At 45.8% G+C, this 22,161-nt stretch overlaps 1 protein-coding gene across 2 annotated transcripts in view; it reads right to left on the reverse strand.

The window, feature by feature from the left end:
- LOC136652297 (up-regulator of cell proliferation-like) overlaps positions 1-11,374 on the reverse strand; it is a 31,934-nt gene extending 20,560 nt beyond the window's left edge. Inside the window, exon 1 of one of the 2 annotated variants that reach the window (XM_066629228.1) lies at positions 11,354-11,374. The gene's annotated coding sequence lies outside the window, so the exon portion shown is untranslated. Of the gene's footprint in view, positions 1-1,054; positions 1,161-11,353 lie in introns of those variants that run through there. The other variant, XM_066629226.1, reaches the window with a different exon arrangement.
- Between the last annotated feature and the right edge of the window lie 10,787 nt (positions 11,375-22,161).

A 22,161-nucleotide genomic window follows, 5' to 3' on the forward strand; every position in this document is an offset into this window, starting at 1 on the left:
TTCAAAAAGTTCAAGCTTTACTACCCACCAAAAGTCCGGGCAAGGGGCTCTTGGGAGGGCATTCCACAGTGTAGGTGCCATGGCTGAAAAGGCCTTGTTTTTATCCCCACCTCCTCTGCTTCCGTTGGTCAGAATGCACAGGCAGGTTCATATGCTGGGAATCTTGCAGCCACAATGTTGGCTGCAAGTCTCTCACCTGCTATATAAACCCAGTTCTGTTATACATTAGCCTTAAAAGCATCGCCCTGTTGATGATGCAGACCTTCAAAAGTTGGAGGGAAAGGGAGCAGATACCCATGTACCTGCAATTCTGAGAAGGCTGCCAAGCCACTCCCCAACTTGGACATTTACTGCACATGGACAACTGGCTAGAATGGCTCCTTGAGGGAAATTAGCCAGTCCCAAAAGAAAGATCTTCTGTAATTATTACACTCAAGAAAGCCTGGCCTGATATTTCACTACTTCTTGGTATTGGTATTAATAATAATGAACACCCAGTACTATTAATGTCATACTTACATTCACCAAAACAATGGGATCCTCCTACCACAAATTTAGGTTTCCCGACCCACTCAAACATGCATATGCAGAGAGAGAGAGAGAGAGAAAGAGAGAGAGCACGAGCGCATATGCTTTCTCTTGGTTTAGATTTGTCACCAGGGTCCTGTGGTGACATGACCACTACACTTTCTGTGTCAAGAATGCACATCTCTCTCCAGTCAGTGCACACTCATTCGCATACAACACACTCTGTAAAAAAATTGAATAGTCAATCTCAAGTTTCTAGCCCTTAAAATTCCAAAAGAGGGAGGCTGCTGTCTTTAGGGGTAAAAAAAAAAAAAAAAAACACCCTTGGCAAGCCTCTGCTATCTTAGTCATTTGGGAGATATTGTCATTAAGTATATCTATGCATATAACATATACACATACTTATATATTAATTATATATGCTAATTATGTATCCACTTGATAGTGGGGAGACCTCCCCCAATTTTCCCAAAAGAAATACAGTTGGAGATTGCAGTAGTAGGATCTTGTTTTTTGAGACACTCACCCCTCCAAATAACACTTTCCTGACCTCTCTCTTCCCCACAGTCCTTTTTCCTCTGGAAGCTGGAACAACCAACCAGGATGTCATTCAAAGCAGGAATAAGAAAACAGAGAAACCAACCTGGGCATATATTGTGTACAAATCTGAAACTGAAACCAGCCTAGCTCATTTCCAAGAATCTAGTTCATTTCAAATAAAACAGAAACTTTCAGTTTAAACAGGCAACCACCCTTCAGACATTGTTGTCTTTCTAAGGAATTGTTCCCAGTCCCAGAAAACAAGTCAGTTCTGCCCTTTATGCAGAAATCAGCAAGTTGTTTAACTTTCCATGGCATGAGATGAACTGAGTGCACAGGCAGGTTCATGGGGAAAAAGGCAGCCCTCAGGGGATCCTGGTCCTGGCCCACGTAAGGCCAAAACCAGCACTTTCAGCCGGGCTTGGAAATGAATAGGCAGCAGGAGAACAGTTGTATAACTGGAGCAAACCAGCCCAGATCTGGCAACTGCATTCTGAAACCTCCAAAGATACTATTTTCCAAGGTAAAATGTTTCCAGATGTTTTCCAAGGTAACCCACACTGAGCCTATTACAGTGATCTAACCTGGGTATTACTCAAACTGTTGCCTGGTGTGTCATGTCTAGGAAGAGGTGTGACTAGCAAACCATCTGAAACTTATTTATACTACTTCTACTACTACTACTACTACTACTGGTGTTGTGTACGAAGGGTTAATTATTGGGGCATCTGCAGAACAGCTGAATGTAGTTGGAATGATCTTGTAGTCAGGAGCCTGGAGCAGGTGTGTTGGATTAGAGCAGCAGTTTTCAACCACTGTGTGAAAATCTGCCTCAGGTGTGCCCTGGGATCAGAAGAGGCAGGCAGCCCAAGCAAGGGAGCAGCCAGCAAAGGGGCTGGTATTTGCATCCCACACAGCAGCTGAAGAGACCTCTTGGAGCTTGCTCCTGCTACTGAGCACAACTCAGGCTGCAACCTGATCCTCACTTTATATATTGAGACTATGGTATCGCGCTCTGAAAGGTGGTTCTGGCACAGCATCTAGTGTGGCTGAAAAGGCCGATTCGGGAGTGACAATCCCTTCCACACTGGGAGCAAGTGCAGTCTGTCCCTGGTCTGTCTCCCTGGCTATGGGCCTTCCTTCTTTGCATCTTTGCCTCAGACTGTTGGCCAAGTGTCTCTTCAAATTGGGAAAGGCCATGCTGCACAGCCTGCCTCCAAGCAGGCCGCTCAGAGGCCAGGGTTTCCCACTTGTTGAGGTCCATTTCTAAGGCTTCAGATCCCTCTTGCAGATGTCCTTGTATCGCAGCTGTGGTCTACCTGTAGGGCACTTTCCTTGCACGAGTTCTCCATAGAGGAGATCCTTTGGGATCCGGCCATCATCCATTCTCATGACATGACCGAGCCAACGCAGGCGTCTCTGTTTCAGCAGTGCATACATGCTAGGGATTCCAGCATGTTCCAGGACTGTGTTGTTAGGAACTTTGTCCTGCCAGGTGATGCTGAGAATGCGTCGTAAGCTACTCCCCAGTTTGGACCTTTACCTGACTGGGCCAGCTGGCTAGAATGGCTCCTTGAAGGAAATAAGCTGGTCCCCAAAATAGAGACCTTCTATTACACTCAAGAAAGCCTGGTCTGATGTTTAACTACTTATGTGAGCTAATCCTAATAATAAACACTTACTACTATTAGGTGTCACACATACATTCTCTATAAGAATGGGTTTGATTCTTTGTGACGCATGCACATGTGTGTATATCAGAGAGGGAGAAAGAATGCATGTGCAAGGGTGTACATCGAGCTTGGTACAGATTTGGCACCAGGGCAGAGTGACCAGACACAATGGAGGACAGAGAGCCTCTACCTTTAACCACTGTATATAAGAGGGAATTTTGGCAGCTGCAGTGCAACATGGAAGGGTTTAAAAAGCTGCACCTGCCCAAATTCCCTCTTCTATACAATGGTTAAAAGTAGAGGCTCTCAGTCCTCCATTGTATCTGGTCACTCTGTACTGCTACTATATGGATTTGGCACCAGTGTCCTGAAGTGACATGCCCAGAACAAGTTGTGTGTGAAGAACGCACACCTTTCTTTGCCTTAACAAGTAACAACCTCTCTCCAGCCAGCATATGCCTATTCACATATAACCCACTCTTCATTTAAAAAAAAACCAAGCTGTCAATTGTAGTAAATATACATGCACAGGCACTAAAGTTTAAGATGTCTTAGCATATTTGGCATCAAGGACAGTCAGGCACGCCTGCGCTGTTGAGCACACTCAACCAACCTTGAAAATATGTTGGGTTATTGAACTCTGTGCCTGTGAGCAGAAGATGTTGTGAAGTCATATCTAGGAATGTGTTTGCGGTTAAGCCAGAAATAGCTAGTAGGCAGCTAGTATGAAGTATCTTTGTGGAAATTTCCCAACTACGTAACCTTATATCATGTGTTTTGAGACTTAATAAAAAGCTGGGTCAGGAGCTGGGAGACTGCACTTCACTTCTCCCTTGATTTCATTCCTGCTCCTGCTTTCAGCACTTTCAACCTCTCTGAAACCTGTGTCTAATTCTTGTTATGGCTTCTCTGCTACACCAATGCAGCATCTCAAGCTGCTCCTCAAGTAGCACCAAAATGCTATAGTCAATCTCAAGTTTCTAGCTCTTATTTTCCAAGAGAGAAGTTGCCATTTTCAGAGACCAGAAAAAACAGCTTGGGAAACCTCTGGTATCCCAGCTATTTGGGAGCTATTGCCATTAAGTATAACTATATACCTAATAGAACCACTAATTAAACTTTTGTATCCCAAAAGGAAATACAGTTAGAGGACGTGATGATCTTGTTACTTTGAGACCCACATCCCACCCCTCCAATTAACATTTCCCTGACCTTTGTGTTCCCAGTCCTTTTTTCTCTGGAAGCTGGAACAACTTACCCAGATGTCATTCAAAGCAGCAATGGTGCTCCTGCCAGTGCCCTGCCTGGGGTTTACCCCCAGGGATGCCACCCCCCACCTGGAGGTGCCACCCCCCTGTGCCCACTGTGTCCTCCCCCAGTTCTGGGGGCTGGGGAGACCGCGTGTAGATTTCACAGCCCTCAGAAGGTCTTGTAAGTCCTTCTGGGGGCCAAAAATAGTCACTTCTGGTTTTCAGTCAAAAACCACAAGTATCAATTTTCAGCCCCCAGAAGGTGTTCTGAGGACTGGGGAAGCTGTGCACAGCCTCACCAGCTCCCCCCCCCCCCCAGGCCTTCTGGAGGTTGAAAATTGTCACTGCCTCCTTCCCCAGGTGTTCTTGTAAGGTCTTCTGGAGGCTGAAAATATGTCTTCCAGTTTCAGCCAAAAACTGAAAGTGTCAATTTTCAGCCCCCAGAAGGCATTCTGAGGGCCAGAAAAGCCACACACAGCCTCCCTGGCATTCAGAAGGCTGAAAACAGTCATTTCTGGTTTTTAGCAGAAAACCGGAACTGTCGATTTTAGGCCTCCAGAAGGCCTTCTGAGCACCAGGGAGGCTGAGAGCCATTCCCTGGCCCTCAGACTGCCTCTAGACAGCAGCCCTCAGGGGTGGCCCTCAGATTGACGCACCAATATTGGCGCACTGACTGAGTGCTGCGGGGGAGGCACTGCTGGAGGAGTGGATGGCATGTGGTGCCACCCTCTGAAGCCTGGCACCCAGGGTATTTGCACCCCTTCCCCCCAGTATGCCACTGCAAAGCAGGACTAAGAAAAAAGGAGAAATCAATCTGGGCATATATTTTGTATAAATTTTTAAGCCAAAACTAAACTAGCCCATTTCAGAGAACTGACAGAGAACCTTTCAATTTAAACAGGAATCCACCCTCAGGGTGTGGATCTTTCTTCTAGAGATGACTTCCAGTCCCAGAAAACAAGCCTGCGCTACCCTTTTCATTGATATCTGGTATGCAGAAATCAACCACTGAAGTTTTTTATGGCATGGAGAGGTGGCAGTGATCCCATGGTAATTCCTGTAGATAATTGTTATTTATCAGGGCAGCCGCACCCTTTGTTATCACACTTCCTTTTCTGCTTGCCTGCAGTCTTGGTTATGTTAAAACCGGAAGGTACTTGCAAAGTCAATAAATTTGACTGGAGAAGGAAATGGGAGGTTCCTTGTGGGCTGTTTTGCCATGCCAAATCACCTACTTTCCCTCAGCTGCTTTCCTCTCTGCAGGAGAGTATTATTATTAATACTTGCACATTTCACTGCTGCCTCCAAGACTCCCAGGGTCATATCAATTGATGGAGCCGCCTACCCTGCTCTGATTCAGTTCAACCCTGTAAGGTAGGCTAGGCTGAGAGAGGGGGACAGGCTCAAGATCACGCATTGCTCTTCATGGCGCAGGCAGAGATATAATCATGCTTTCCCCAATCCCAGTACTGTGACCACTGCAATTCTCACAGGGGACACGTGGATCTGAATCAGCAAGTAAGGCACGATTTTGAGCAGACAAATGGCAAAAGGAGAATGGGTTCAGCAGCCTTGCCCGTCACCTGTCCTTCGCTCTCCAATATATATAATGAAAACATTTCTACCCTGCCCTTCAGCCTGAAGACCCTCCCGTGGGGTAACAACATAAGGTGTTCTTTACAATGTGAAACACCAGCAAGCCACTGCACAAAGTACAACAAGCATTAATATAGATAGCAAAACCAATTTTCCTTGGCCCAAATTCTTGTTGAAAAAGCAAAGATTTTACTACCCACCAAAGGCAGGTTTCAGTCGGAAGGGCATTCAGCAGTCTAGGTGCCATGCCCAAGAAGGCCATTTTTTTGCACATCCTCTACTTCTCATGATTCGAGTGCACAGGTAGGTCATCTGCTAGGAATCTAGCAGCCAAAATTTTGACTGCAAGTCTCTTGCCTACTGTATACAGCTGAGACCTCGGTATCCGCAGGTGATCCATTCTCAGTCAATCACCCACCCTCCCCCTGCAGATACAGAAAATCGTAGAAAAGCAAATCTGCAATTTTTGGCCGCTTAAGCCCTCCAAAGGAGACCAGAGTCCGCTCCGGAGGGCTTTCTGGAGCCTGCAGAGGCCGGGTATGTCTGCTTGTGACCTCTGTGGGCTTCAGAATGACTGTTTCTGGCCAAAATACACGAGGGAAACTGGAAGTGACATTTTAATGCCCTTTAAGGCAGAGTTTTTCAGACTAGGGCGTCACGATGCCCCAGCCCGAGGGCCCTGGCCTCTGCCCCCTTAAGGGGCGGGGGCAGCCAGGAGGCAGGGGTGCAATCCCCAGGATCATGCCACTCAGGGGGCTGCAGGGGCTTGGCTGTACCTACCAGAGCCTCCTGTAGCCTCCTGGGGGTGCGGGGAGCCCTGCGTGAGTATCCGCAGGGCTCCCCGGTGCTTCCAAAGTGAAAGTAGAGCAATCGCGCCCCGCCTCCGCTAAATCGGCAGTGGAGCATGATCGCTCCACTTTCACTTCTAATGGGGCTGCAGGGACTGGGGTGCACTTACCAGTCCCTGCAGCAGCCGTCCTGGGGTGAGGGGAACCCTGTATGAGGGTCTGCAGGGCTTCCCAGGTCAGCAGCAGTGAAAGTGGAGTAATCGCAAACAATTTTGCATTTGCCTTAACAAGTCTCCCTGTGACGGATGATAGAGATCTTCTGTAGCTCGAGGGAAGGGAAAGTGTTCAATGCACCTGCAGCTGGGAGAAGGCTGCCAAACCTCTCCCCAACTTGGACTTTTACCTGACTGGGACCTGCTGGCTAGAATGGCTCATTGAAGGAAATGAGCTGTTCCCAAAACAGAGACCTTCTGTAATAATTATCAAGAATTATGATCCATTATTATTAACAAATTATTATTATCACTGGGCCTGATGTTTAAGTACTTATTTTTGTATGATGACCACTACACTTGCATCTCTGGAGAGAATGCACATCTCTCTCCAGCCACCACACACCCATTCACATACAACACACTGTAACAAATCAAATGGTCAATCTCAAGTGACTAGGCCTTATATTTCCAAAAGAGGGAGACTGCTGTCTTTAGAGGTCAGAAAAAATACCCTTTGCAAACCTCTGGTATTTTAGTTATTTGGGAGATATTATCATTAAGTATATCTATATAGGTAATTATAGATCCGCTAGATAGTGAGCAGACCTCCCCCAGTTTAGCCTTTGCATCCGAAAAGAAAATAAAGAATGCAGTAGTAGGATTTTGTTTTTTGAGACACTGACCCCTCCAAACTACAATTCCCTGACTTTTGTCTTCCCCACTGTCCTTTTCCTCTGGAAGCTGGAACAACTGATACAGAAGTCATTCAAAGCAGGAATAAGAAAAAGGACAAATCAACCTGGACATATATTGTGGATAAGTCTGAAACCAAAACCAAGCTAGCTCATTTCCAAGAATCTAGTTCATTTCAGAGAAAACAAACTTTCATTTTAAACAGGAAACCATTCTTTGGGCACTGATCTCTTTTCCAGTCCCAGAAAACAAGCCTACCCTGCCCTTTTAGCAGATATGCAGAAGTCCACAAGTTTTTAAACTTCCCATGAAAGTGCATGAAAATGAAAATGATTTGATGGACTGAATGCACAGGCAGGTTCATATGGAAAAAGGCGGCCCTCAGGGGATCCTGGTCCTGGGCCAAAAGTCAAAACCAGTACCTGGCTTAGAAATGAATAGGCAGCACCAGTATGGGTGGATCAGCTGTATAACTGAAGCAAACCAGACCAGACAAAGATTTGGCTACTGCAGTGTCTCTCAACATTTCTCCTCTGCTGCACTACTTCCCATGGTCCACCTATTCGAAGTACCACCAGAAGTAACTGGCGATGACATCATCATCTCTAGTTACTTCTGGATTGGGAGGCCAGATGCAACACAATCAACACCAGTAAGAGGCTCAGGGTGGACAGGAGGGCTTTTTCAAATGCAGAAAAGCATGCTTTGGAGCTCTGCCTGCCAAGCTGAACCTCCTACCCCTGTTTGTTGTGATGCATTTCTGGTCCAGGGGCCCTGTGAGTACCACCAGACAACACCTCAAGTACTACCAGTGGTACCTGTACCACTGGTTGAGAAACACTTGGCTAATGCATTCTGAAACCTCTGAAGTTAATACATGTTTTCAAAGGTAGTACACATTGAGTATATTACTGTGATCTAACCTGGATGCTACTCAGGCATGAATGATTACTGTGAAACATGAAATATTACTGTGATCTAACCTGGATGCTACTCAGGCATGTGGATACGGGAGAACCCGTGGACATTATATATCTGGACTTTCAGAAGGCGTTTGACACGGTCCCTCACCAAAGGCTACTGAAAAAACTCCACAGTCAGGGAATTAGAGGACAGGTCCTCTCGTGGATTGAGAACTGGTTGGAGGCCAGGAAGCAGAGAGTGGGTGTCAATGGGCAATTTTCACAATGGAGAGAGGTGAAAAGCGGTGTCCCCCAAGGATCTGTCCTGGGACCAGTGCTTTTCAACCTCTTCATAAATGACCTGGAGACAGGGTTGAGCAGTGAAGTGGCTAAGTTTGCAGATGACACCAAACTTTTCCGAGTGGTGAAGACCAGAAGTGATTGTGAGGAGCTCCAGAAGGATCTCTCCAGACTGGCAGAATGGGCAGCAAAATGGCAGATGCGCTTCAATGTCAGTAAGTGTAAAGTCATGCACATTGGGGCAAAAAATCAAAACTTTAGATATAGGCTGATGGGTTCTGAGCTGTCTGTGACAGATCAGGAGAGAGATCTTGGGGTGGTGGTGGACAGGTCGATGAAAGTGTCGACCCAATGTGCGGCGGCAGTGAAGAAGGCCAATTCTATGCTTGGGATCATTAGGAAGGGTATTGAGAACAAAACGGTTAGTATTATAATGCCGTTGTACAAATCGATGGTAAGGCCACACCTGGAGTATTGTGTCCAGTTCTGGTCGCCGCATCTCAAAAAAGACATAGTGGAAATGGAAAAGGTGCAAAAGAGAGTGACTAAGATGATTACGGGGCTGGGGCACCTTCCTTATGAGGAAAGGCTACGGCGTTTGGGCCTCTTCAGCCTAGAAAAGAGACGCTTGAGGGGGGACATGATTGAGACATACAAAATTATGCAGGGGATGGACAGAGTGGATAGGGAGATGCTCTTTACACTCTCACATAATACCAGAACCAGGGGACATCCACTAAAATTGAGTGTTGGGCGGGTTAGGACAGACAAAAGAAAATATTTCTTTACTCAGCGCGTGGTCGGTCTGTGGAACTCCTTGCCACAGGATGTGGTGCTGGCGTCTAGCCTAGACGCCTTTAAAAGGGGATTGGACAAGTTTCTGGAGGAAAAATCCATTATGGGGTACAAGCCATGATGTGTATGCGCAACCTCCTGATTTTAGGAATGGGTTAAGTCAGAATGCCAGATGTAGGGGAGAGCACCAGGATGAGGTCTCTTGTTATCTGGTGTGCTCCCTGGGGCATTTGGTGGGCCGCTGTGAGATACAGGAAGCTGGACTAGATGGGCCTATGGCCTGATCCAGTGGGGCTGTTCTTATGTTCTTATGTTCTTTGCCGGGTCTTTCAGATCTAGGAAGAGGTGTGACCAGCAAACCAGCTGAAACTTATTTGTAGTAATAATAATAATAATAATAATAATAATAATAATAATAATAATAATAATAATTATTATTATTATTATTATTATTTATAGAATTTATATCCCGTCTTTCTATCCCAACAAAGGGCACTCAAGGTGGCTATTATTATTATTATTATTATTATTATTATTATTATTATACAGTGCAAATATTTAGCAGGGAAATTCAATATAAGTTTGGATTGGACAAATGTGCACTTTTATCTACGTGGAAAAATGCAATGCTGAAATGCAGCATGGAAAAATACAGAACCTAGATGGAATAGAATTTGGAAATTGATGCATTGTGAAAAAATGAAAATTTTAAGTTTTTAGGAATCTTTGAAGCAGGTAACATCTTGAATACAAAAGTGAAAGATTTGACGCAGTGAGAATTCATCAAAAGAGTGTGAGAAATCTTAAAGTCAAAGGATGGAAATATAAACAAAGCCATAAATACATGGGCCATCCCAGTAACTAGATAGCTGGAATAACTGATTGGATTCAAAGTGAGTTAGGGCCCAATCCTGAGTCCTGCACGCCGGTTTACCACTGGCATGTATTGTTGCTAACGTGGCACATTTCAGAGCCCTTGTCATGGGCCCAGTGCTGGAATTAGCCCAGCACGAGTTCGTGCTGGGCCAACATCCCACCACCTGGCAATCGCCTGGACCACTGAGAGATGAGTGGGGATGGGAGGAGGCACTCCAGGGTAGGAAGGAGGCGTGGCGGGTGAAGGGAGCAGGGGGCGGGACCGGTGGAGCTCAGCTCTACCAGATCCTGAGCCCTGTGTTGGGCCACACGGCCCAACACAGGCCTCTTTGATTCGAGTAGCCCCATTGTGGGGCTACTTCCCTTACTCAGAGGAAGTGGACAAAAGTCCCTTTCTCCTGAGGAGGTGGCAGCAGCTGCCCAGGGCATGCAGGATACTGTGGCTGCCTTTTGACCATGTAAAATGGGAGATCATGGACTTCTAAAGGTACAACAGGTAGTGGAAAAAGAAAAAAGAGGTCTGAGTGATAAAAGCAGAGAAAAACTATTGAAGGCTGTAAAAATGGAGAATATTTAAAAACCTGCAGACACGAAAGCTGAATCTAAAAAGCTGCAATTTGAAAATAGGTTGAGTAGCTGGAAAAATAAACCATTGCAAGGACAACGTCTGTAAAACATTGAAGGGAAAAGTGATAACAACTAGACTTAGGCGTGGCTGAAACTGAGAACCATAAAGAAAGAAACTGAAAGTCTAATTTTCACTGCGCAAGAACAGGCTCTGCAAAAAATGAAGGTTAAAATCCAGAAAGTGGGTGAAAACCCTAACTGCAACCTTTGCCAGGAAGAAGATGAGACAGTGTCTCCTCTGATATGTGAATGCAGTAAGATTGCACAGATGGATTAGAAAGTCAGGCACCATAAAGTTGCAAAATTAATCCACTGGTCATTATGTAGAAGGTATAATTTGCCAGCATTGAAAAATGTTTGGGAACATCAGGTTGAGAAGATGCTGGAGAAAGACCAAGTCACAATCCTGTGGAACTTTAAAATTCAAATGGACCAACACCTTGAACATAATATACCTGATACAATAATACAGGTGAACATCACTTTGCAACATTCTGATTCTGCATATGCCACAGTCCGTCGCTGGTCACTCTACCCCCACAAAGTTCTGACACTGAGGCCTCTGCTCACCTTGCCTCTGGGGGCTTTTCCCACAGTGCGACACCAGTCGGAAGCTTCCCTGGACCTCCAAATGCGTTATAAGGCGGAAAAATGTCACTTCCGGTTTTCCTGGAAGTGGGCACATGCTACCTCTACAGGGCTCAGAAAATGGAGCACAGTATCCCTCAGCTCTGGCGGTTTCATTTAGCGCCAGGCATCACTTGATGACAGGGGTGCAGGAGTACATTCCTGTTGTTAAGGGACGCACACCTGAAATAGAAAATTGAAACATCTGGCTGGTTGATATTGCAATTCCTGGGGACGCCAGAGTCGATGAAAAAGAACTAGAAAAAATGACACAATGCTGAGTCCTTGTCATTGAAATCACACAACAATGGACAAAACATGTCAAAGTGATCCCCGTTATCGACAGGACACTTGGAACAATCTTGAAAAGTTTTGTGAATTATTTTAAACAACTGCAGCTTTCTGAAGTAATGCCATCAGATCTGCAAAAAACGGCGCTTTTAGGAACATGGTACATACCGCACCGATACCTGCCGCAGACGCTCGCCTTTGAGTCGACCTCACGGATAAATTGAGGGCAGGTTTTGAGCAGAAAATCATGGGATTTTCTATGGCCCTCAGATAAGTCAGGGGTTAAACTTAGGGTGGTGCCTGACTAATTTTGTCTGATTTTACCCAAGACCAGAAAAATAACCTACCAGTAATTGTTACCTAATAACTGCAAAGTGCCTAACTTTTTAAAAATACAGTAAAAGATCATAAGATACATTTTTATTCTTTATTTTATTCTTTAACTTTTTAAATTCTGGTCTTCACAACCTTTCTGGAAACACTATTTGCCATGCCAAATCACCCCCCCTTCCCCCCCCCCGCAGGAGAACATTATTGTTATTAACACGTGTATATCTCACTCCTCTTCCAAGACTCCCAGGGTCATGTCCCTTGCTAGGGCTACCCACTCTGTTTTATTCATTCCAGCCCTGTGAGGTAGGCCAGGCAAAGGGGCAGGGCAGGCTCAAGATGACCCCGTGGCCTTCATAGTCCAGGTAGAGATTCACACTTGCTCTCCCCAATCCACTTCCAATACTGGAGCTACTACAGCTCACTACAGGGGCACGTAGATTTACATGGAGGGCATGATTTTGAGCAGACAAATGGCAAAAGGAGAAAGGGTTACCTGTCCACCTCCCACCTGTCCATTGCTCTGTGGGTATGTTTGTGTTTCATGCAGATATGCTCCCCTGCCTTTCAACCTAAAGGCTCTCCAATATGTATATGTACTTTTAAAGAAAATATTTCTACCCTGCCTTTCAGCCTGAAGACCCTCCAGGTGGGTAACAACGTAAGGTATTAGCTACGAGTGAAACAATCACAAAGGAATTAAAAATGCAAGAGAACCAATAAGCCACTGCAGAAAGTACAAGTATATACAGGAAAACTAACTTTCCCTTGGCTCAAATTCCTGTTGAAAAAGCTGAGAGGATGCAGCAGTGGCTGGAGGTGAAAACTCCAGGAGCAGCTGACAGCCAGGCCAATATCGCACATGGCCCACTAGGAGGCACCCCGCTCCTTGGAAGTCACCATGTGGAAGGAGTAAATGGCATCTAGCAGCCTGGTCTGGCTGCCTATCAGAGCCTGCCTATCAGAAAGATTTGCCATTCAGGGAGCAGTGGGCAGGAAGTAACACTGCAGGGCATGCTGAGAGCTGTAGTAGGCTGGATACAGGTTCCCGAAGAATGTACTGTGTTACAGCCAGAGGTTGTAGGGCACCAGAAATGCATTAGCTCATTGTAAACCTTGGCAACCCTGAAAGGAGAGTATGATTGCTGTATTACTGGATGGAGCACTGAGGTAGACTGCTTGCTGGAGCAGGGATGGGCAAACTCTCAATTTCAGGGATCCTGGACCTTTAACAGTTGCATAGAAGAGGGAATTTCAGCAGGTGCAGCTTCTCATCTCACCCATGACAAGCTGCATCTGCTGAAATTCTCTCCTACACAATTGTTAAAGGTCCAGGATCCCTAAAGTTGCAAGTTTGCCCATCCCTGCACTGGAGAGTAGCTTATTTAAGCTACCTGTGGCAGAGGTGGGATTTACTCAGGAGGTTTCTGATTATACCCAAACGGTAGAAAATCTTTTTGCACCCCAAAGCGTAGCCACTTTACTTCAGCCTAAGCTTTCCGTGGATTGCAATCCACCCGGTGCATGAAGTGGAATCCTCACTTAGCATGGTGGTGCTTCACAACAGTATGTTGGATAAGGCTGTGCTCCCTAGCTATTTTGAGGTCAATGTCATGAACTGCTTCCTTGTGAAATGCAGAGGGGGAACCACTTCTGGACGTTAAAAGCATGAGCTAAATAAAAATGACAGTACACTTCATGCCGTGAGCAAGGAAACCTTGAGCTTTGTTCAGGTCAGATTGAACAGAGACAAATTTCCAGATAGATTCTAATTCAGCAGTTTTGCACCAAATTCTCCCTTTTCTTGGTTTTCCAGTCAGCTGTAGAGTGTTCAGGGAGAGTGAAGTGTTCCTTCACTGGGTTGTAAACATTGCCGTGTTTTATGCTGTATATATCTGATTTGTGTCATTTATTCTTTGCATAGAATACCCTCTTGCCATGTAATCAGACCAGTTCTTTGAGGTGGCCCTTTCAACCATGCTGCTTGATGGAAGTGAGGGGGATGGTGGCGAGGAACAGGGCCTTCTTGGTGGCAGCCCAATTACGGAATTCCCTCTCCTTATAGTAGTTAACAACTGCTTTCTGCTTGGAGACTGTTCAGTGGGGCCTTAAGACATTTTGTTCACGGCTGAAACGATAGACTGGCATTTTAATTTTAATTGAATGTAATTTAATTGTTTCAATTTTATGCATTCCACTGGGTATTTGCATGCATGCTTGTGTCCATGCCTAACTAAGACCAATTTGGTTTCAGCTCATCAATATTTTCTTTCTCCAGTTTAAACACCAGCCTGAAAATATGGTTCAAGAAATAGATTCTGACAGTTTGAACCACTTTAAAGACATTTCCTACCAAACCATTCAATCTCTCCTGCTTACAATACCTGTATAACTTTGTCACTTGGAATTATTTCACTTGAAAGAAACATTTATTGAACTATTTTTAAAATTCAGAAAGCAAAACCGAATACATACAACAGGATAAAAAGGGCACAGCAAAATGAAACACTTCTATCCCTGAAATGAGGCAGTTGCCTCAGGCAGCAGACTTGGAGGGAAAACCCACAGCCCACACTGCTTCTCTTCCTCCTAGCTCTGGAATGAAAAATTAAGGGGGGGGGGAAGAGTGGAAGAGGAAGTGTGAGGGAGAGGAGGATGGTGGAGTAGAGCATCCTTTTCCAGTCCAGAAGTGAGAAGAGCAGGTGCTGGCACAGCACTGGGTATTCCACCTCAGAAACAGAACATCTTCTGCCCATTTACTGAGTCACCACTTTGTATCATAGGTTCAAGGCAACCAAGATATTTTAATTCCGGATCACTGAAAATAAAACCACAGCTTCTCTTCAACAGGTTTTCAGTTTCCTGGAGCACAGACACATGACCTGCATACCTGACAGTAACACTTCATGTTTCTGATAAAGGAAGCTCTCTAGCCCTCATAAATTTATCCTGCAGTAAATCTTCTCTTCTTTATAGCTAGGGAGTGGGAGTATCCCAATGGCTGGCAGGCTGCTATTGTAAACCAGCAAGGTGCAAATATATTGGGTTCTACCCTAAATTCTCCCTCTCCCCCCATACCTTAGGCTACACCTGCTATTAGATGACCACCTCACTGTACATGCACACAAGCAGAACCCTGACGAAGAAAGGCATTATACCTGAGCAACTTATGCAAAACAGTGTAGCCTGTAGGAAAGAGAAAAGTATTTACTGAACACTTGAATCGAATATGCAAACATAAAACAAACATTCTAGAACTATGAATGTAAATTCTGTGACATTGCTATGTCCTACACATGGAAGACAGTTTGTATTTAACACTTACATTCTAAATGCACTTAACAGGTTTACTTCGGATTCTAACAAAGCAGTCTGCAAAGACTCTAGCATTTTCCCTTGTTCTTTATATGTAGCCTACCATATACTAGGTCAATAAGGCATCAGCCAAGGGGCTTTTAGTCTCTGTCAACCTACTTGTCACAGGCAGTGTTTTCATAACCGGATTAGGCACTTGCATACCAAGCTGAAAATTGCAGCAAGCCACCATTACTCCATATTAAAGGCTTCTTGAATGCTCTCCAGTGCATGTCGCTTGGTTATTTTCTTCCAATCGTCCGGGAGGTCAGCACGCAAGGCAGAATACTCTTCTGCAAACTCTTGGTTGAACTCACTGAACACAAGCTTCCAGTAATCTGAGGCCGAGATACTGGGATCAGGCTGGATATGCCAGTCAGGGTAGTAAGTAAGATAGTCTTTATAGGGATGCCATTCATAACCAGTTTCCAGATTCCTAAAAGTGGTATTTGAGCAAATGCCAGAAGAGCACAAAGAATAGAAAAGCTTGTTGGTTACATGATGTCTAACCCTACCTAACCCTTGAGGTCAATGGACTGATGCAAAGTGTTCCCGATGATTGTCCCCTCCAGCTTCACACGGGATCTGGCATTGCTTCCCACAGCCAAACACACGCTTGAAGATCTCCTCTTGCGGCTTAAATGGAATGCTTGAAAACACCATCTCCACATTCATCTGAGACTGTTCTGAAAGAATGTCCTCCTTCACCTCAGAGATACAGGCCTGGACCTCCTGAGAAAGGTCCAGCATTGGCATCATTGTTGAACAGAACAACATCCAGAGACTCTTTGGAAATGACAAGCTCTTCACGCAACTCGTGTCTGAAACACTCTAGGAATTCAGCCAAAGTTTGATCTGCACGGCTCTCCAAAGCCTCTTTTGTCTTATTTATCATGGCGGATAGGATTCTTCTCTCCAAAACAACCAATTCTTCTCTCTGCCTGTAATGCTCAAGCAGGTGTGTTTGGATCCAAGAATTCACAAAAGCTTTATAATGATTATATACTTCACATAATCCTTAAAGCTTCCCTTCTCTAGCAAAGACTTCAGCACAGTGAACTGAAGAAGCTGCGACTCCCATACTGAACAGATTGCCCACTGCTGAGAATATCATCTACTATTTCTATCCCAAGCCTCTTGTTGAGGTGGTCCATCAGAGCCGGTCTCAGACACAGATAACAAAAATCCTGTTGGGGCTGTTCTTATGTTCAGGCAAGATAGAGCCAATAATGTACTTAGATTGGGGGGTCCCAGTAAATCACTTACGGGGTCTCAGAGCAGCTTCCTTCAGGTCTGCTGGGGCCATGCATAAGAACAGCCCTGCTGAATCAGGCCATAGGCCCATATAGTCCAGCTTCCTGTACCTCACAGCGGTCCACCAAATGCCCCAGGGAGCACACAAGACAACAGGAGACCTGCATCCTGGTGCCCTCCCTTGCATCTGGCATTCTGACATAGCCCATTTCTAAAATCAGGAGGTTGCACATACGCATCATGGCTTGTAATCCATGATGGAGTTTTCCTCCAGAAATTTGTCCAATCCACTTTTAAAGGCATCCAGGCCAGATGCCATCACCACATCCTGTGGCAAGGAGTTCCACAGACCAACCACACGCTGAGTAAAGAAATATTTTCTTTTGTCTGTTCTAACTCTCCCAATACTCAAGTTTAGTGGATGACCCCTGGTTCTGGTGTTATGTGAGAGTGTAAAGAGCATCTCTCTATCCACTCTATCCTTCCTGTGCATAATTTTATATGTCTTAATCATGTTCCCCCTCAGGCACCTCTTTTCTAGGCTGAAGAGACACATGCCTCTCTCAAGGACACAGTTTCCACTTGAAAGGGAAATGGGAGATTTTATCTGGGTGTTGGGAGGGTGGGGATGGGGTAGTTCTGGGCATAGAGGGGATGGATCAAGCCCATGGTGGGAGGGGGACAGTGTCAGTGAAGCTGGCTTATGCCCTGGGCGTATCTATCCCCCCCTCCCAAGACTTTTCCACTGAGATGGGGCTTCTCTGACTTGCACCAGCATTTGGCTAGCACAAATCTGAGTAGCCCTATTGGGCAGACTGGGGTAAGGGGACAAAAGTACCCTTGCCCCACATAAACCTCCAGCCTGCAACTACGCAGCTTGGGCTGCCTGGCCTCACTGCACCAGTGCTGGTTAGTACTGGGCTGCCCATTTCAGCTTCTTAAGGCTGTACTTCAGTTTTAAAAAAATATTTAAAGAATTTGTTGTGTGCCCCTCAGAATACACAAACCATCTTCGTGAAGAGAATGATGTCCCGCCCCCCATGTCAAGAGATTACTGAGGAACATGTTATCTTGAGAGCATAATAAAGGCAAGTGCCAGTGCTGGGTCACTTGCAGAGCTGGCAAGGAATTTCCCTTCCCCTATAGGTCACTGAGAAAACTTGCTTTGTTTGCTTTGATTACTGGGCTGGGGCACCTCCCTCATGAGGAAAGGCTACATTGTTTGGGATTCTTCAGTTCTTAAAAGAGGCGCCTGAGGGGGGAGAGTATAAAGATGAGCCATGAATGCATGCAAATGTACTTTACATCTGAGGAACAGGATAATTCTAGACATTACACTGAATGCTATATAATCAAATAGCTATAGACGTATTCTCGGCATCACCTGGCAGGACAAAGTTCCAAACAACACAGTCCTGGAACGTGCTGGAATCCCTAGGATGTATGCACTACTGAAACAGAGACGCCTGCGTTGGCTCGGTCATGTCGTGAGAATGGATGATGGGCGGATCCCAAAGGATCTCCTCTATGGAGAACTCGTGCAAGGAAAGCACCCTACAGGTAGACCACAGCTGTGATACAAGGACATCTGCAAGAGGGATCTGAAGGCCTTAGGAGTGGACCTCAACAAGTGGGAAACCCTGGCCTCTGAGCGGCCTGCTTGGAGGCAGGCTGTGCAGCATGGCCTTTCCCAGTTTGAAGAGACACTTGGCCAACAGTCTGAGGCTAAGAGGCAAAGAAGGAAGGCCCATAGCCAGGGAGACAGGCCAGGGACAGACTGCACTTGCTCCCAGTGTGGAAGGGATTGTCACTCCCGAATCGGCCTTTTCAGCCACACTAGACGCTGTTCCAGAACCACCTTTCAGAGCGCGATACCATAGTCTTTCAAGACTGAAGGTTGCCAACTATCTATAGCTCTTACAGTCATACACGTCTCATTATTCATACTTATGCAACCATTGCCTGGGCAGGGCAACCTGTGGTGTAGTAGGTGATGGAGTAGGTGATGGCAGTGCTTTTTTTGTTTAAAAAAAAAAAGGTGCAGGAACTCACAACCTGTTAATCTCTAATTAATTAATTATTAAACCATTTTTTTATTGGAGAAATAATAAGATACAACTAGAGAACACGTGATTAACACGTACAGAGGGGATAACAAAAAGGCATTCAACACTGTTGAGACATATCTATGTAATATTACAAATCATGTTTCCACCAAAACATGGAAGCTTTGGAACACGGAACATTCCATTTCAAATGTTCTGGATTTCCAAGAGATGTACCTTAAATCACACAGCTGCATAGCTGTGCCACTGGCCACCACAAAGGATTCCTGTACCCCATTATTCTTCCACTGTTCGCACTTGTGTTGTACAAAGCACTGCAGGTAACAAGCCAATTGGATCAGATGTTGAATGGAAAGGCAAAGTGGGTGTTAGGAGGACATGAATGGATCTTAATTGGACATATCAGGGAAGCAGGTTCTAGTCTAGCTTGGTTTTCTATGCACAGGGAGTGTGAGAGAATTCAAACTCACAATTCTCAACCTGCAGTCTGGATACAATTAATCAACAAGTATGTTATGTGACCCTCCTAACTCTGTAGCTTGATTCTGAATTCAGTTCAACTTTGTGAGTTGTTTGAAGTGTTCATAAGCAATTCCAGATCTAGGGACTAGATGCTTAAAAATAATTCCAAGCTGACAGCAGTTTAGAAACCATTTTGTGGACCTGCCTGTTGGTGACAATGCTGGTGGAGAAGATGGTGGGATGTACAGTGCAGATTACTAGTGGGTCCTATTCTATTCAATTGAAGGTTTCTGTGTCTTTTAATGTAGGTTTCTAAGGAAGAATCTGTTCTATATGCAAGCAAGAGTCGATTGTAAAAACAATCTCATCTAAAAGAGCCCCATGCCAGTCTGGAATGTACTGGTCAAGATGCTTAAAGGTCATTGCTTTTGTATATGAATGTGAGGCTAGAGATGTTACAAAATAACTCACATCAGATCTGTTATTCTTTTAGCTGTCCTGGTGGGACCCCTAGTGTACACAGAGCAGCTTTAAGGGATTTGGGCAACAACATATTCCTCCTCCCCACTTTTCTATCCAGGATAGTCTTGCAAATTCAGTATCAGATGTAAACATGTCCCAGAATGACTTGATGGGAAAAGTTTAGCAACCATGTTGTATTTTAAATGCAACAGGATAGAGTGCATTTCAAGGTTCCCAGGCAAGCAGCACCTCCAGGTAAAGACAAGAAGGCTCAGAGCACAATCCTATGCATATGTCTACTCAGAAGTAGGTCCCATTATAGTCAATGGGGGCTTACTCCCAGGAAAGTGTGGATAGGATTGTAGCCCAAGAGCCCAAGCCTATGCCTGCCTACTCAGAAGTAGGTCCCATTATAGTCAATAGGGCTTACTGCCAGGAAAGTGTGGATAGGATTGTAGCCTCAGGCAGTTGGGCTTCAATCCATAGAAGTAAATCCCACTGAATACAGTGAGGCTTACTTGGGAGGAAGCCTGCATAGGACTGGGCTGTTAGAGAAGGCAAGGAGTAGAGTCCAGCTGGAAAAGGCACGTCTTTTCTACAACGCAAAGCCTCACATTCCTTCCCCGAAGGAAGGAAAATGCACCGGGAAGCAAGACAGGGTTTCCTTCCCAAATACTTACTCGCTCACCACCAGCACCACGTTAGGCTTTCCGCAGCTGCCATGAGTGCCAAGCAGAGGCCTCGCCTTCACAGCCCCCCAAGGGGAGAGCCCAGGAGCAGGAGGAGGACCAGGGCGACAACTGCGTGGCTTGCAGCGGTGGGGGGTGGGGGGGAGGAGGCTCTCCCTGCCCATCTCTGCTTCCTTACGGCCAAACCAGGAGCTCAGTGGCTCTCCTTGCAGAGCCCTTTTCCCCACCTCCCCCCCTCTGGTCAGGGGGCTACAGAAGGGCAGCAGGACTCTGCCTGGGCTGCTGGCCCATCCAAGGGAAGAAGTTCAGGGAGGGCACGTGGCTCACTGCCGTTTCCTGGCAAGCTCTGCCGCATCAGACCCCATCGTGCGGGGGACTGCATAAAGAAGGTGCCGGAATGCCATCCCTGTGCATTCTATTAGCAAAAAAGCCCTGGGTGATGGAGAGGAAGTGGGAAGTGCAACTTGCTGACAAGTCTCCTTGACCTTCTCTGCAGCCATGGATTTTGCCTCTAATGTTATAGGCTTTCTTGCATCATAACCATAGAGCCATTGGTGGTGGTAGCATATGGAAAGGGTTATGGCATGATGGCACAGATATGTACAATTTTGGAAACCCTGTTTATGTCACCTGACAATGGGACACTGACAATGGCACTGTCCATCCTCATCTAACGTGGTGTGAAAGTTTATCACCCACTCTGTATATTATATGTCTGATTAAGGTTTTTGGTATGACCCATGGTTCACAAAGATTTTTATTTCTCTCACTGACACAAAAGTAATCACAAAGATGAGAGTGCTTCTGGTCATCTGCAGATGGTTTTTCCATCATCACTTAGTAAACCTGGTCTAGGGAGCAGCTTCTCAGCAGGTGTGACCCTTGGAGTTCCTTATTTTAAAAACCAAGCACTCCCCTGCCAGGTTCATTTTGTTGCCTGGTCTATCACATTTAGGAAGAGGTGTGACTAGCAAACCAGCTGAAACTTATTTATACTCCTACTACTGGTATGAATAGTAATAACAATAGCACATACAATTAGGAGTTCCTTGGCTCCCATGGGCTCAGGTGGAAATCAGAGATGGGTCTGAATGTTGTCTGCATTCTGTTGACACTTCAGCCCAATCTCCTGAAGGTCTCTGCCAAGAATGTCAGTGGAGATGTTAAACAAGATGACGTACCTGTGTAATCACTGCCAAGAAGTAGGCTGTAAAATGACTTCTCCTGTGTTCAGTTGGATTCATCATGTTTTTATCCACTGTTCTGCCAAATCCCAATCCAAGCTCTGCCTGGAGAATTATGCCCACATTTAGCTAATTAGCTCCCCTTCTTTCCTCAAAAATGACCCTGGTTCTGCCCTGCAGTCCTGCTGGACCCCACCTCCAGGGTAGCTAGCCTGTTCAACCTGCAGAGGTCCTCTCTCCTGCCAGCAGCCTCCCACCACTACAGCAGCCCCTTGGTCCTTAGCAGGTCTTGGGCACAGCAGCCAAACACCGAACTCCAATGCCTCTAGCAGCCTCCATTCACCCATCAATTCCTCAGTCCCTGAATCCAGTCTGTCCTCAAGCTTTCCTCCTTCTGCTGCCCACCAACCTTTCCTGCCTCAGGTGTTCCTTATATCCCTGAGGGCCCTATTGCCTTCAAGTGGCTGCAGCTGTGCAGCACACTCCCTGGAAGCCCAGGCCTTACCCTTAAAGGGGCCACTGCTGACACCACATCTACCTGCTTGCCAGATCTTCCACGATTCCAATACATCCACCAGCTACTGTCCAAGCAATTTCATTGCTGCTCAAGGTCAGCAAAATGGGGCATTGGTGAAGGGCCTACATCCTTGGAGGGGCCC

Source organism: Tiliqua scincoides, chromosome 5 (genome assembly GCF_035046505.1).
Source record: "Tiliqua scincoides isolate rTilSci1 chromosome 5, rTilSci1.hap2, whole genome shotgun sequence".
Classification (NCBI taxonomy): Eukaryota; Metazoa; Chordata; class Lepidosauria; order Squamata; family Scincidae; genus Tiliqua; species Tiliqua scincoides.